The following is a 15,000-nucleotide window of genomic DNA, read 5'->3' on the forward strand; positions in this document are numbered from 1 at the left end:
AGCGATGTCAACCATTATCCCCGCAACGTACTTGGCTGTAGATGTGTCCACCAACAACATTGCCTTGTTTATAGCATCTTCTGTACACAGACCCCTCCTGAATCCATATTGGTCGGGACTGCGTCCCCTAAGTTCCCGGTGTTGCTCTAGCCGAAGGCATAGGAGCTTCTCCTGGAGCTTAGCCATGGAGTTCAAGAGACAGATGGGTCGGTATGATTTCGGCACTTCCGGATCCTTGTCCTCACCCTTTATCAGAATGACCACTTCGGCCAACTTCCACGATTCTGGTACCCGTCCCTGACGTAAGCACTCATTGTAGAGGTTAGTCAGGTAAGGGCAGATCTCCGCGCACAGGGCTTGGAGAACCTCGGCAGCGAGTCCATCATGGCCCGTCGCCTTTTTACGGCGCAATTCAAGAATTGCGGCGGTAACTTCACGTTCAGTGAACGGAGCAACAGGCGTCTCATCGGCATACAGCTCATGGAGTTGTCGCCTCAAATTCCCCTGTTCCTCGTCCTCATCTTCGCTACTATCGTCGGGCAATAAGGTACTCATGAGGAGCTCAGCTGACTCTTGCCAGTCCTTGGTGTGACTGCCATCGATCTTCCTTAGGGTCGACAGGACCGTCGGTGACCGAACTTTTGACACGGCAATCTTGTACGGTGTACCCCAGGGGTCAGCCGCCAGACTGTCACGAACAAAAGACTGCCAACTCTCAGTCCGTACTGTGTGCAGTGCCCGCTTAAACACGGCTTTGGCCCGCCTGTACCGCGCAAGCGTGGCCTCACGAATGTGATCGCCTACGCTGCGCTGGTAATGCCGCCGCGCTCTTCTGCATTCGCGTCGGAGACGCTGCAGCTCAGGGTTCCAAGGTGCCTTAGGCATTTTCCCTGTGTGGGCCAACGGGACTGCGCCTGTTGCTGCTGTCTGTATGGCCGCCGTCAGATCTTCTGCAGCTTTGTCAACGTCCACAACGCGATCCATTGGCCAATTCGGTATCACTAGATTACCTCTTAGTCGATCCCAATTAGCCTTTCGCCAGTTGTACTTGACGGTGCCGTTCACCTGGTCTTCAGGAGGAGGCTCCCCATCATAGGCTACAGTGAATGTGATCAGATTGTGGTCACTTAGTGTCATTCCCCGCCATACCTTCCAGTTCTCCGCACGGAGATGCTCGTGTGCACTCTTCAGTGTCACATCGATATTCGAGGTCGCTCCACGGCGGCCTTCGAAAGTTGGTGGGAAGTTTGGTCGGTTCAGCACTTCTAGTCTGAGCTCGTGAATTGCTTCAGCGAGTCTCTCACCTCGCCTGGCGGCGCGTCGAGCACCAAGAGGCGTGATGTCACTGTGCCATAGGGGTGACATGGCATTTGCGTCCATTGTGCAAATCAGCAAGTCATTGCGGTAGAACCCAACCGCCTCTTTTAACTGGTCGATATACGGTCTTTCTCTGTGCCTGTACTGAAAGTACATATTTAGCACGAAAAAGGTGAAATCGCCAGTATTTATCTCAGCTAACACCATGCATCTGTTGCTTAGGTGCGCCACTTTGACTGCTCTGAAGGAACGATTTAGCACAACAATTGCTGCCATAGGATGCTCTCCCCCAGCCAGGATCTGAGCTGTTGTCGGCATATATCGGATCTTTCCGTCCCTAGAGTAGGGCTCTTGCAGACATAATATGTCTAGAGACTCCTCCTCCGCTCGGCGTCGTACCTCCTGCATCACCGCTTGCGTTCGCGCGCAGTTCAGCTGTCCTATCTTAACCGACATTGGCATTGTGATTTTTCACAGTCCGGTCGGGGACAGGAGAGGTAGCGGCCGGAATGGAGACGGTTGACGAGAGGTCTTGTCTCCCATAGTCTGTCCGCTGGATTTTGCGTTGAGTGAGAATCCTGTAGTAGGCACACTCTTTGCCTGGCGTTTCGCATGTGCGATTACGCTTTTTGCACGGGATACAGACCGCTCGGTCCCCCGCTTTTCTACAGTCCTTCCTCATGTGGCCGTTCTCGCCACAGTGCCCACATGTTATTATACTCGGGTCCTGCTTGCAGAACCTTACCGAGTGGTTCACATCCTGGCACCGCGTGCAAACGACTAAGTCCAGGTAGTCGTCAACCGGCATGGACTCAAAGCCCATGTACAGTCGCTTCTGCCTCAGAATCGCGACTCTGAGTCTGGGGCTTACTTCCACCACGAGATGTGATGTTTGTTTGCCCCTTGGCCCAGTCCGGAACTTCGGCTTAAACTCCTGGCGAAACTGTGTTTCGGAAAGTCCTCCAAGGTCGTTTTGCTTTCGAGTTAGCTCAACCACAGCTTCATTCTTCATGACACATGGTACATGATATATGATTATCTGCGGATTGAGCTTTTTCGGCAGTTCGCACTTGAGTGCTTCTGTCAGTTTGTTGTTAGCTAGAAGCTTCTGGCGATCAGTCTCAGACGCCACATCTACGATGAGCGTCGGGCCGTTTGTGGCGACCCGTGAGAACTTCACACCTTCAACCTCAGGCTTGACCAGGGAGGTGATTGTCCCTATCAGTACAGGCACAGAGAAAGACCGTATATCGACCAGTTAAAAGAGGCGGTTGGGTTCTACCGCAATGACTTGCTGATTTGCACAATGGACGCAAATGCCATGTCACCCCTATGGCACAGTGACATCACGCCTCTTGGTGCTCGACGCGCCGCCAGGCGAGGTGAGAGACTCGCTGAAGCAATTCACGAGCTCAGACTAGAAGTGCTGAACCGACCAAACTTCCCACCAACTTTCGAAGGCCGCCGTGGAGCGACCTCGAATATCGATGTGACACTGAAGAGTGCACACGAGCATCTCCGTGCGGAGAACTGGAAGGTATGGCGGGGAATGACACTAAGTGACCACAATCTGATCACATTCACTGTAGCCTATGATGGGGAGCCTCCTCCTGAAGACCAGGTGAACGGCACCGTCAAGTACAACTGGCGAAAGGCTAATTGGGATCGACTAAGAGGTAATCTAGTGATACCGAATTGGCCAATGGATCGCGTTGTGGACGTTGACAAAGCTGCAGAAGATCTGACGGCGGCCATACAGACAGCAGCAACAGGCGCAGTCCCGTTGGCCCACACAGGGAAAATGCCTAAGGCACCTTGGAACCCTGAGCTGCAGCGTCTCCGACGCGAATGCAGAAGAGCGCGGCGGCATTACCAGCGCAGCGTAGGCGATCACATTCGTGAGGCCACGCTTGCGCGGTACAGGCGGGCCAAAGCCGTGTTTAAGCGGGCACTGCACACAGTACGGACTGAGAGTTGGCAGTCTTTTGTTCGTGACAGTCTGGCGGCTGACCCCTGGGGTACACCGTACAAGATTGCCGTGTCAAAAGTTCGGTCACCGACGGTCCTGTCGACCCTAAGGAAGATCGATGGCAGTCACACCAAGGACTGGCAAGAGTCAGCTGAGCTCCTCATGAGTACCTTATTGCCCGACGATAGTAGCGAAGATGAGGACGAGGAACAGGGGAATTTGAGGCGACAACTCCATGAGCTGTATGCCGATGAGACGCCTGTTGCTCCGTTCACTGAACGTGAAGTTACCGCCGCAATTCTTGAATTGCGCCGTAAAAAGGCGACGGGCCATGATGGACTCGCTGCCGAGGTTCTCCAAGCCCTGTGCGCGGAGATCTGCCCTTACCTGACTAACCTCTACAATGAGTGCTTACGTCAGGGACGGGTACCAGAATCGTGGAAGTTGGCCGAAGTGGTCATTCTGATAAAGGGTGAGGACAAGGATCCGGAAGTGCCGAAATCATACCGACCCATCTGTCTCTTGAACTCCATGGCTAAGCTCCAGGAGAAGCTCCTATGCCTTCGGCTAGAGCAACACCGGGAACTTAGGGGACGCAGTCCCGACCAATATGGATTCAGGAGGGGTCTGTGTACAGAAGATGCTATAAACAAGGCAATGTTGTTGGTGGACACATCTACAGCCAAGTACGTTGCGGGGATAATGGTTGACATCGCTGGGGCTTTCGACAACCTATGGTGGCCGGCACTGTTCGACAGCCTAAGGAAGTTGGAATGTCCTGGGCCCCTGTACCGGTGCCTGCTAGACTACTGCCGTAACCGGCGGGCGGTTTTGCGGTGCCCGGGGCGGGCGGTTGAGAAGTCGATCACCAAGGGATGCCCACAGGGCTCGGTCTGCGGTCCCATATTCTGGGATGTAGGCCTCGAGCCTGTGTTGGCGGAACTAGGAGAACTGCGACAAGTGCGAGGCGTAGTAGCGTACGCCGATGACATCCTTCTAGTGATAGAAGGTGACTCTCGGGCAATGTTGGAAGTAAACTGCAACGCAGCGCTCAACGCCCTGCAGCAGTGGTGCCACAAAGTGAAGCTGAAGCTGTCTGCTGAGAAGACTGTGTATATCTTGCTGCGCGGCCGTTTGGCACGTGGCCCTGTACTCCAAATTGCTGGCGGTGCCAACGATGGAGCTATCAGGCGAACACGCATGGCGAGGTATCTGGGAATCCACCTCGATGAGTCCAGACTGTTCTCTGCGCATATCGAGATCGTATGTCGCAAAAGCCAGGCCCTCTTCCACAAGATAGCCAGTATTGCAAACAAGCAATACCATCTGCCATTGCAGACATTAAGGCTATATCACTCGAGCATTCTCGTGGCCATCACGGCTTACGGGTCGAGTGTCTGGGCTCATAGGCTGAGACAGAGAAAACCTGCGGCGGCGATGAGGAGGCTGCAGCGCCAAGCGCTGTTGCGCCTCACTGGAGCATACAGCACGACTTCCGCCGATGCGCTACTAGTCATCACAGCAATCCCCCCACTTGACCTGCTGGTCAGGGAAAGGGGTGCGCTGTATTGGCTCCGGAAGGGAAATCCGGATGGGGTCAATAACATCTTAGGCCGACCGGCAGACAGCGCTGCTGAAGTCCGGAACTGGCTCTTTGACGAGTGGCAGCAGAGGTGGGACGCGCTCCGCACAAGCAGGCGCGTGCACCACTTTCTCCCCAACGTGAGAGAGCGGATGAGACTTCGGTTTCTGAAACCCTCACGGGGATTGGTGCATTTCTTGACAGGACATGGGCCCTTTTCCACCTACTTGTGTAGGACTGGCAAAAGAGAAACCACAGACTGTGACTGTGGCGAGGAAGGAACCCCGGAGCACACTCTGTGGGACTGTCCACAATTTGCTGAAGTACGGGAACAACTGCCCCCTAACAGAGATGTTAGAGCGCTACTCCGGAGCAGAGAGCACTGGAGGGCGCTCAACACTCTTGCGTCTGCAATATCCGCACAGGCTCTGGATCAATATTTGCAGCGGAGGGCTTTGGAACTCGTGAGGGAAAGAGCAGGAATGCTCCATGACCCCGACACGACTCCGGAGACCAGCAGCAATGATTCAGATGACGACTCATGGGCTGACGATGACTAAGTAGCGACAGACTCTAGGCCAAGAACCCGGAAATTCCGGGCTCGACGATGGGCAAGGCCTGGCTAGCCCGAGCCGAGTGCTGTGGACCCTGCTACCCGCAGGAGAAACGTGCGCCGGCTGATTGCCCATTGTAAGCGGATGCTACGGCGGCACCACCTCCACGCGGTTCCCCGTGGGCACTGGACGGCAGGTCGCGAGACCTGAGGCCCGGTGGCAAAGAGTGCTCCTCTGTGGATATAGAGGGTCCGTTCCCCCGCACAATGGTGACGGTGTGGGGGTAGTTTTTCCAAGACCGCTTCCTGCGGTGGCGACGCTGGGGTAGAGTCGACCACTCGCCCATTGTGGAAGGTAAACATTCTGCTGTTCATCAGTACTTTACTAATAGTTCAGTCGTCTCACGGCACTGCTTAGTAATTGATGCAGGGCCACATAGATAGATGATACATGCGAATGTCCCTATACATGCAGTAAGTTCGTCGTGGGCGCTGGCCGGCAGGCCGCGAGACCTGACGCCCGGCGGCAAAGAGTGCTCCTCTGAGGATATAGATGTTCCGTTCCGCCGCACAATGGTGACGGTGACCGCTGCCTGCGGTGGCAACGCTGGGCACAGTCGATACTCGCCGTGTGGTGGAAGGTAAACATTATGCGGTACATCAGTACTTTCCTAATAGTTCGGTCGTCTCACGGCACTGCTTAGTAAATGATGCAAGGCCACATATAGATGATTTATGCGAATGTCCCTATACGTGCTGTAAGACTGGGCACACAACGTGAATCGCACGTCAGCCAGACACTCGAACATGCACCACTCTCGGCCTGCAACGGAGACACACAATACGTAAACATCTGGAATGCGACAATGTCGAGTGCATCCTCTCTGCGACATTGCACCGTCGACACTATGATAACCAGAGCAGTAGGTCCACCTATAAAAGCACAATACCCCACTCCTCCGACAACTACCATTGCTCAGATAAACCAACACACATCCTACACAGAGGGGCACCAAATATCACCCCCCGCCCTCGTGTTATACCACATGAAAAATTGCAGAAGTGAGAGACACAGACCCGCCAGCCTCTTGCTACAAGCATCGAACCGACGTGACGTATCTGACGGTGACTCAGGCATCCGCGTACTGCCACCACTATCCACCCCCCCCCCTCTCTCTCTCTTCCCCCTTTCCCACAATACCAAATTTAACCCATTATAGGGACAGCGGGAATCTCGTTAATCCATTCATGCGCGTCACTAATTAGATGACGAGGCATTTGGCTACCTTAAGAGAGTCATAGTTACTCCCGCCGTTTACCCGCGCTTGCTTGAATTTCTTCACGTTGACATTCAGAGCACTGGGCAGAAATCACATTGCGTCAACACCCGCTAGGGCCATCGCAATGCTTTGTTTTAATTAGACAGTCGGATTCCCCCAGTCCGTGCCAGTTCTGAGTTGATCGTTGAATGGCGGCCGAAGAGAATCCGCGCACCCGCGCGCCCCCGGAGGAGCACGCTAAGGCGGACGCGGCCTCGCAGCAAGGAAGATCCGTGGGAGGCCAAGGCACGGGACCGAGCTCGGATCCTGCACGCAGGTTGAAGCACCGGGGCGCGAACGCCGCGCAGGCGCGCGCATCCTGCACCGCCGGCCAGCACGAGGCCAACCAACGGCGAGAGCAGACCACGCCCGCGCTAAACGCCCGCACTTACCGGCACCCCTACGGCACTCACCTCGCCCAGGCCCGGCACGTTAGCGCTGACCCACTTCCCGACCAAGCCCGACACGCCCCGATCCTCAGAGCCAATCCTTATCCCGAAGTTACGGATCCAATTTGCCGACTTCCCTTACCTACATTATTCTATCGACTAGAGGCTCTTCACCTTGGAGACCTGCTGCGGATATGGGTACGAACCGGCGCGACACCTCCACGTGGCCCTCTCCCGGATTTTCAAGGTCCGAGGGGAAGATTGGGACACCGCCGCAACTGCGGTGCTCTTCGCGTTCCAAACCCTATCTCCCTGCTAGAGGATTCCAGGGAACTCGAACGCTCATGCAGAAAAGAAAACTCTTCCCCGATCTCCCGACGGCGTCTCCGGGTCCTTTTGGGTTACCCCGACGAGCATCTCTAAAAGAGGGGCCCGACTTATATCGGTTCCGCTGCCGGGTTCCGGAATAGGAACCGGATTCCCTTTCGCCCAACGGGGGCCAGCACAAAGTGCATCATGCTATGACGGCCCCCATCAACATCGGATTTCTCCTAGGGCTTAGGATCGACTGACTCGTGTGCAACGGCTGTTCACACGAAACCCTTCTCCGCGTCAGCCCTCCAGGGCCTCGCTGGAGTATTTGCTACTACCACCAAGATCTGCACCGACGGCGGCTCCAGGCAGGCTCACGCCCAGACCCTTCTGCGCCCACCGCCGCGACCCTCCTACTCGTCAGGGCTTCGCGGCCGGCCGCGAGGACCGGCCATGACTGCCAGACTGACGGCCGAGTATAGGCACGACGCTTCAGCGCCATCCATTTTCAGGGCTAGTTGCTTCGGCAGGTGAGTTGTTACACACTCCTTAGCGGATTCCGACTTCCATGGCCACCGTCCTGCTGTCTTAAGCAACCAACGCCTTTCATGGTTTCCCATGAGCGTCGATTCGGGCGCCTTAACTCGGCGTTTGGTTCATCCCACAGCGCCAGTTCTGCTTACCAAAAGTGGCCCACTTGGCACTCCGATCCGAGTCGTTTGCTCGCGGCTTCAGCATATCAAGCAAGCCGGAGATCTCACCCATTTAAAGTTTGAGAATAGGTTGAGGTCGTTTCGGCCCCAAGGCCTCTAATCATTCGCTTTACCGGATGAGACTCGTACGAGCACCAGCTATCCTGAGGGAAACTTCGGAGGGAACCAGCTACTAGATGGTTCGATTAGTCTTTCGCCCCTATACCCAGCTCCGACGATCGATTTGCACGTCAGAATCGCTACGGACCTCCATCAGGGTTTCCCCTGACTTCGTCCTGGCCAGGCATAGTTCACCATCTTTCGGGTCCCAACGTGTACGCTCTAGGTGCGCCTCACCTCGCAATGAGGACGAGACGCCCCGGGAGTGCGGAGGCCGCCGCCCCGTGAAGGGCGGGGAAGCCCCATCCTCCCTCGGCCCGCGCAAGGCGAGACCTTCACTTTCATTACGCCTTTAGGTTTCGTACAGCCCAATGACTCGCGCACATGTTAGACTCCTTGGTCCGTGTTTCAAGACGGGTCGTGAAATTGTCCAAAGCTGAAGCGCCGCTGACGGGAGCGATTATTCCGCCCGAGAGCATCCCGAGCCAACAGCGGCGCGGGTCCGGGGCCGGGCCAGGTAGGTCCGTCATCCGGGAAGAACCGCGCGCGCTTGCCGGGAGCCCGAGCGCCCAAAGGGGCGAATCGACTCCTCCAGATATACCGCCGAGCAGCCAGCCAGGACACCGGGGCTCTGCCCAACAGACGCGAACCGAGGCCCGCGGAAGGACAGGCTGCGCACCCGGGCCGTAGGCCGGCACCCAGCGGGTCGCGACGTCCTACTAGGGGAGAAGTGCGGCCCACCGCACACCGGAACGGCCCCACCCCGCGGCGAGTGGAAAGGCAACCGGACACGACCCCGCCGCGGATTGCTCCGCGCGGGCGGCCGGCCCCATCTGCCGAGGGCGGGGGCCAGTGGCCGGATGGGCGTGAATCTCACCCGTTCGACCTTTCGGACTTCTCACGTTTACCCCAGAACGGTTTCACGTACTTTTGAACTCTCTCTTCAAAGTTCTTTTCAACTTTCCCTCACGGTACTTGTTCGCTATCGGTCTCGTGGTCATATTTAGTCTCAGATGGAGTTTACCACCCACTTGGAGCTGCACTCTCAAGCAACCCGACTCGAAGGAGAGGTCCCGCCGACGCTCGCACCGGCCGCTACGGGCCTGGCACCCTCTACGGGCCGTGGCCTCATTCAAGTTGGACTTGGGCTCGGCGCGAGGCGTCGGGGTAGTGGACCCTCCCAAACACCACATGCCACGACAGGCGGCAGCCTGCGGGGTTCGGTGCTGGACTCTTCCCTGTTCGCTCGCCGCTACTGGGGGAATCCTTGTTAGTTTCTTTTCCTCCGCTTAGTAATATGCTTAAATTCAGCGGGTAGTCTCGCCTGCTCTGAGGTCGTTGTACGAGGTGTCGCACGCCACACCGCCAGCCGGCTGTGCACGCTACCGAGAAAGTACCGGTATGCGAACCGCCAGGCGACGGGCGCGCATCGCACGTTTAAGGAGACGCGGCCGGCCACACAGGCGACCACGACACTCCCACGTCTCCGAAGCGGGACAAACGCCGCGCGCTTCAGTATACGTAGCCGACCCTCAGCCAGACGTGGCCCGGGAACGGAATCCATGGACCGCAATGAGCGTTCGAAACGTCGATGTTCATGTGTCCTGCAGTTCACATGTCGACGCGCAATTTGCTGCGTTCTTCATCGACCCACGAGCCGAGTGATCCACCGTCCTGGGTGATCTTTTCCTTTTCAGTCTCCCACTGTCTCTTTCAAGACAGTAGCATTTGCGGGACTGAGGCGTCTGACGGCCCCTGTTCCACTATTTTTTTGTGTCCAACGGCCTCACAGCCGATGGGCGTCGTACGGCTCCACACCGGAGCGGACAGGCACTCGGGCGAACGTCATTCAAAACCGGCGCCAGGCGCCAGGTACCGCAGGCCAGCCGCTCCAGAGCTTCAGCGCTCGTACCACACAACAACAACACTTCCGCTAGTTTTGAGAGGCACGCGTGGTTCCGCACGCGGCGCACGGCCACTGCCGTACAGGTAGCGTGTTGCGCGACACGACACGCACATCGAAAGACATGCAGTCTAGTCGGTAATGATCCTTCCGCAGGTTCACCTACGGAAACCTTGTTACGACTTTTACTTCCTCTAAATGATCAAGTTTGGTCATCTTTCCGGTAGCATCGGCAACGACAGAGTCGATGCCGCGTACCAGTCCGAAGACCTCACTAAATCATTCAATCGGTAGTAGCGACGGGCGGTGTGTACAAAGGGCAGGGACGTAATCAACGCGAGCTTATGACTCGCGCTTACTGGGAATTCCTCGTTCATGGGGAACAATTGCAAGCCCCAATCCCTAGCACGAAGGAGGTTCAGCGGGTTACCCCGACCTTTCGGCCTAGGAAGACACGCTGATTCCTTCAGTGTAGCGCGCGTGCGGCCCAGAACATCTAAGGGCATCACAGACCTGTTATTGCTCAATCTCGTGCGGCTAGAAGCCGCCTGTCCCTCTAAGAAGAAAAGTAATCGCTGACAGCACGAAGGATGTCACGCGACTAGTTAGCAGGCTAGAGTCTCGTTCGTTATCGGAATTAACCAGACAAATCGCTCCACCAACTAAGAACGGCCATGCACCACCACCCACCGAATCAAGAAAGAGCTATCAATCTGTCAATCCTTCCGGTGTCCGGGCCTGGTGAGGTTTCCCGTGTTGAGTCAAATTAAGCCGCAGGCTCCACTCCTGGTGGTGCCCTTCCGTCAATTCCTTTAAGTTTCAGCTTTGCAACCATACTTCCCCCGGAACCCAAAAGCTTTGGTTTCCCGGAGGCTGCCCGCCGAGTCATCGGAGGAACTGCGGCGGATCGCTGGCTGGCATCGTTTATGGTTAGAACTAGGGCGGTATCTGATCGCCTTCGAACCTCTAACTTTCGTTCTTGATTAATGAAAACATACTTGGCAAATGCTTTCGCTTCTGTTCGTCTTGCGACGATCCAAGAATTTCACCTCTAACGTCGCAATACGAATGCCCCCGCCTGTCCCTATTAATCATTACCTCGGGTTCCGAAAACCAACAAAATAGAACCGAGGTCCTATTCCATTATTCCATGCACACAGTATTCAGGCGGGCTTGCCTGCTTTAAGCACTCTAATTTGTTCAAAGTAAACGTGCCGGCCCACCGAGACACTCAACAAAGAGCACCCTGGTAGGATTTAAACGGGGTCCGCCTCGGGACGCGAAAGCACCCCTTCGGCTCGCCCCACCGGCAGGACGTCCCACGATACATGCCAGTTAAACACCGACGGGCGGTGAACCAACAGCGTGGGACACAAATCCAACTACGAGCTTTTTAACCGCAACAACTTTAATATACGCTATTGGAGCTGGAATTACCGCGGCTGCTGGCACCAGACTTGCCCTCCAATAGATACTCGTTAAAGGATTTAAAGTGTACTCATTCCGATTACGGGGCCTCGGATGAGTCCCGTATCGTTATTTTTCGTCACTACCTCCCCGTGCCGGGAGTGGGTAATTTGCGCGCCTGCTGCCTTCCTTGGATGTGGTAGCCGTTTCTCAGGCTCCCTCTCCGGAATCGAACCCTGATTCCCCGTTACCCGTTACAACCATGGTAGGCGCAGAACCTACCATCGACAGTTGATAAGGCAGACATTTGAAAGATGCGTCGCCGGTACGAGGACCGTGCGATCAGCCCAAAGTTATTCAGAGTCACCAAGGCAAACGGACCAGACAAGCCAATCCGATTGGTTTTGATCTAATAAAAGCGTCCCTTCCATCTCTGGTCGGGACTCTGTTTGCATGTATTAGCTCTAGAATTACCACAGTTATCCAAGTAACGTGGGTACGATCTAAGGAACCATAACTGATTTAATGAGCCATTCGCGGTTTCACCTTAATGCGGCTTGTACTGAGACATGCATGGCTTAATCTTTGAGACAAGCATATGACTACTGGCAGGATCAACCAGGGAGCTGCGTCAACTAGAGCTGAGCAGCCGGCCGCCCGGGAGTGTGTCCCGGGGGCCCGCGCGAACACGCAAGCGTCCGCTCAATTATTCTGCAAACAGGAGGAGGCCGAGCTCCCCTGCACGATACACCTCGAAACCCTCTCAGGTCCCGGCGGCGCGCAGCGCCGTCCTAGGTACTTGGTCGGTTTCGAGAGAGGCGCAATCACCCGGAGTTAGGCGAGTAGACGGTTTTAGTGCAAACACCCTTGCTCCCAACTGAGCTTGCCGCTGCCGACAGAGGCCCGGGAGCGTGCTGTCGTGGCATTGCCGGCGGGAGACAACACGCGCCACCTATGGTGACCGGCAGCTCCAACGCCAGCGCCACACAAGGGCAAAGCCCCACTTGGGTGCAGAAGCGAACTCTCCCAGCACAGCGCACGCGCCAACACGTCCGCACAACTGCGATACAAACCACCTGCGAGAACCGCTGGGGCGACCGAGCAGCAGACGGCGTCGCGGCGCCGAGTGCCAGGCGGCGGCGCATCCTCAACGCACACAGTCCTCAATCAGACCAGCACACTGCAGATGTCCACCGCGCTTCGCACCGGGCTCGGCTGAACCAACTTTGGCCGCCAGGCGCCGCGTGCAGGGTGCGCCGCAGCGTAGCTGCGCCGCCTGCCGGGCCCGTCTGCTGGCGCTCCTGCCACTCGGCGCCCCCCACCAGCCGGCTGTTGCGCGTGCGCCCACGCAGCGCGCGGCCAACACGCCGGGCGGCCCCCCTTCACCGGCCGGGAACAGTCCCACCAAGCCACCGCCGCGTATCGCTTCATACCCACATGGGCCTAGTCACGTGTGTGGATGTGGCGGGTACCGCTGAAACAACCGGTTAATAGCTGTACCGATCGTCGCCATTACAGATTCACCTCCAGCGTGAACAACCGCTCAACAACGGATTTCCAGTTCATTTGCGTATCTTGGGCAGTAAACGTAGATGTCCACCTACATTTGCGAATTCAACAATTCTTGCATGCCAGGATGTCATGTGTCACGACACGCTACATCAGACCACATACACACTGCGACATGTGCAGAAGAGAACACGTGGAAGGTGGCCCGCGCACGTATGCGATGTCCCTTCCGCGATCCACTGTCAACCGGCATCTGCGGCATGTCCCAGATATGGAACGCGGTCCACCAGGGTAGCACTTTGTGTGAGGCAATACGACAAAGTCGGAATACACGCGTCACTACATCAGACGGCTCACGCTGACCTGACCTGACCTGACCTGACCTGACTCACCGCACCACCACACCCAGCGACCCAGGGTGACATACAATGCGTTCGTACGTTCCTCCCACACGCCTCTACGGCGTACCACAGTGCAACCTAGCTGTTATTGGGAGACGAGACAAGTAGCATCGAGCACAACATATGGAAATTGAGATTCGACACCGTTGGGCACAGCCAGCGTACGGTCACACGTATCACACTACTTCACTCTGTACGTAACGACCGATGATCGGTACAGCGTGTGGGTTACGCGTACGACATCAGCGGACAATGGACACAGACCATACCACGACGTACACTGAGGGCGTCGACATCTGAATGCAACTGAACAGCTGCGAGGCTCATTTAACACTCAAACGCCAGACCGACCAGCTTGAGAGGACGGAGACACAAAGAGAGGGACAGAGGGAGGGGGGGGGGGCCGATATAGTCCTATTGCAGTACAATTGACAGTGGATAGCGGGAATATGTGGAAAGTAAGCAACACTCGCAAGACATCTACATGAGGATAACAACGACACCAGAGATTCCGAGCAGTGAACTATGTTAGGCAAAGGGACAACGTGGGTTAGGTTAAGGGACAACGTGGGTTAGGTTAAGGGACAACGTGGGTTAGGTTAAGGGACAACGTGGGTTAGGTTAAGGGACAACGTGGGTTAGGTTAAGGGACAACGTGGGTTAGGTTAAGGGACAACGTGGGTTAGGTTAAGGGACAACGTGGGTTAGGTTAAGGGACAACGTGGGTTAGGTTAAGGGACAACGTGGGTTAGGTTAAGGGACAACGTGGGTTAGGTTAAGGGACAACGTGGGTTAGGTTAAGGGACAACGTGGGTTAGGTTAAGGGACAACGTGGGTTAGGTTAAGGGACAACGTGGGTTAGGTTAAGGGACAACGTGGGTTAGGTTAAGGGACAACGTGGGTTAGGTTAAGGGACAACGTGGGTTAGGTTAAGGGACAACGTGGGTTAGGTTAAGGGGCAACTTGAGTTAGGTTAAGGGGCAACTTGAGTTAGGTTAAGGGGCAACTTGAGTTAGGTTAAGGGGCAACTTGAGTTAGGTTAAGGGGCAAATTGAGTTAGGTTAAGGGACAACTTGAGTTAGGTTAAGGGACAACTTGAGTTAGGTTAAGGGACAACTTGAGTTAGGTTAAGGGACAACTTGAGTTAGGTTAAGGGACAACTTGAGTTAGGTTAAGGGACAACTTGAGTTAGGTTAAGGGACAACTTGAGTTAGGTTAAGGGACAACTTGAGTTAGGTTAAGGGACAACTTGAGTTAGGTTAAGGGGCAACTTGAGTTAGGTTAAGGGGCAACTTGAGTTAGGTTAAGGGGCAACTTGAGTTAGGTTAAGGGGCAACTTGAGTTAGGTTAAGGGGCAACTTGAGTTAGGTTAAGGGGCAACTTGAGTTAGGTTAAGGGGCAACTTGAGTTAGGTTAAGGGGCAACTTGAGTTAGGTTAAGGGGCAACTTGAGTTAGGTTAAGGGGCAACTTGAGTTAGGTTAAGGGGCAACTTGAGTTAGGTTAAGGGGCAACTTGAGTTAGGTTAA

The 15,000-nt window shown here is 55.6% G+C and overlaps 2 non-coding genes and 1 pseudogene across 2 annotated transcripts; all 3 read right to left on the bottom strand.

Annotated features, from left to right (window-relative positions):
• Window positions 1–6,615: 6,615 nt before the first annotated feature.
• On the bottom strand, window positions 6,616–9,591 carry LOC126327776 (large subunit ribosomal RNA; annotated as a pseudogene).
• A 188-nt stretch (window positions 9,592–9,779) lies between these two features.
• LOC126327809 (5.8S ribosomal RNA) lies at window positions 9,780–9,934 on the bottom strand. The gene has a single exon (XR_007561490.1). It is a non-coding gene; the product is annotated as a 5.8S ribosomal RNA (ribosomal RNA).
• Window positions 9,935–10,295: 361 nt separating this feature from the next.
• LOC126327714 (small subunit ribosomal RNA) lies at window positions 10,296–12,188 on the bottom strand. Its single transcript, XR_007561402.1, has one exon. It is a non-coding gene; the product is annotated as a small subunit ribosomal RNA (ribosomal RNA).
• Window positions 12,189–15,000: the final 2,812 nt, after the last annotated feature.

This window comes from Schistocerca gregaria, unplaced genomic scaffold (genome assembly GCF_023897955.1).
Source record: "Schistocerca gregaria isolate iqSchGreg1 unplaced genomic scaffold, iqSchGreg1.2 ptg001059l, whole genome shotgun sequence".
Taxonomy (NCBI): domain Eukaryota; kingdom Metazoa; phylum Arthropoda; class Insecta; order Orthoptera; family Acrididae; genus Schistocerca; species Schistocerca gregaria.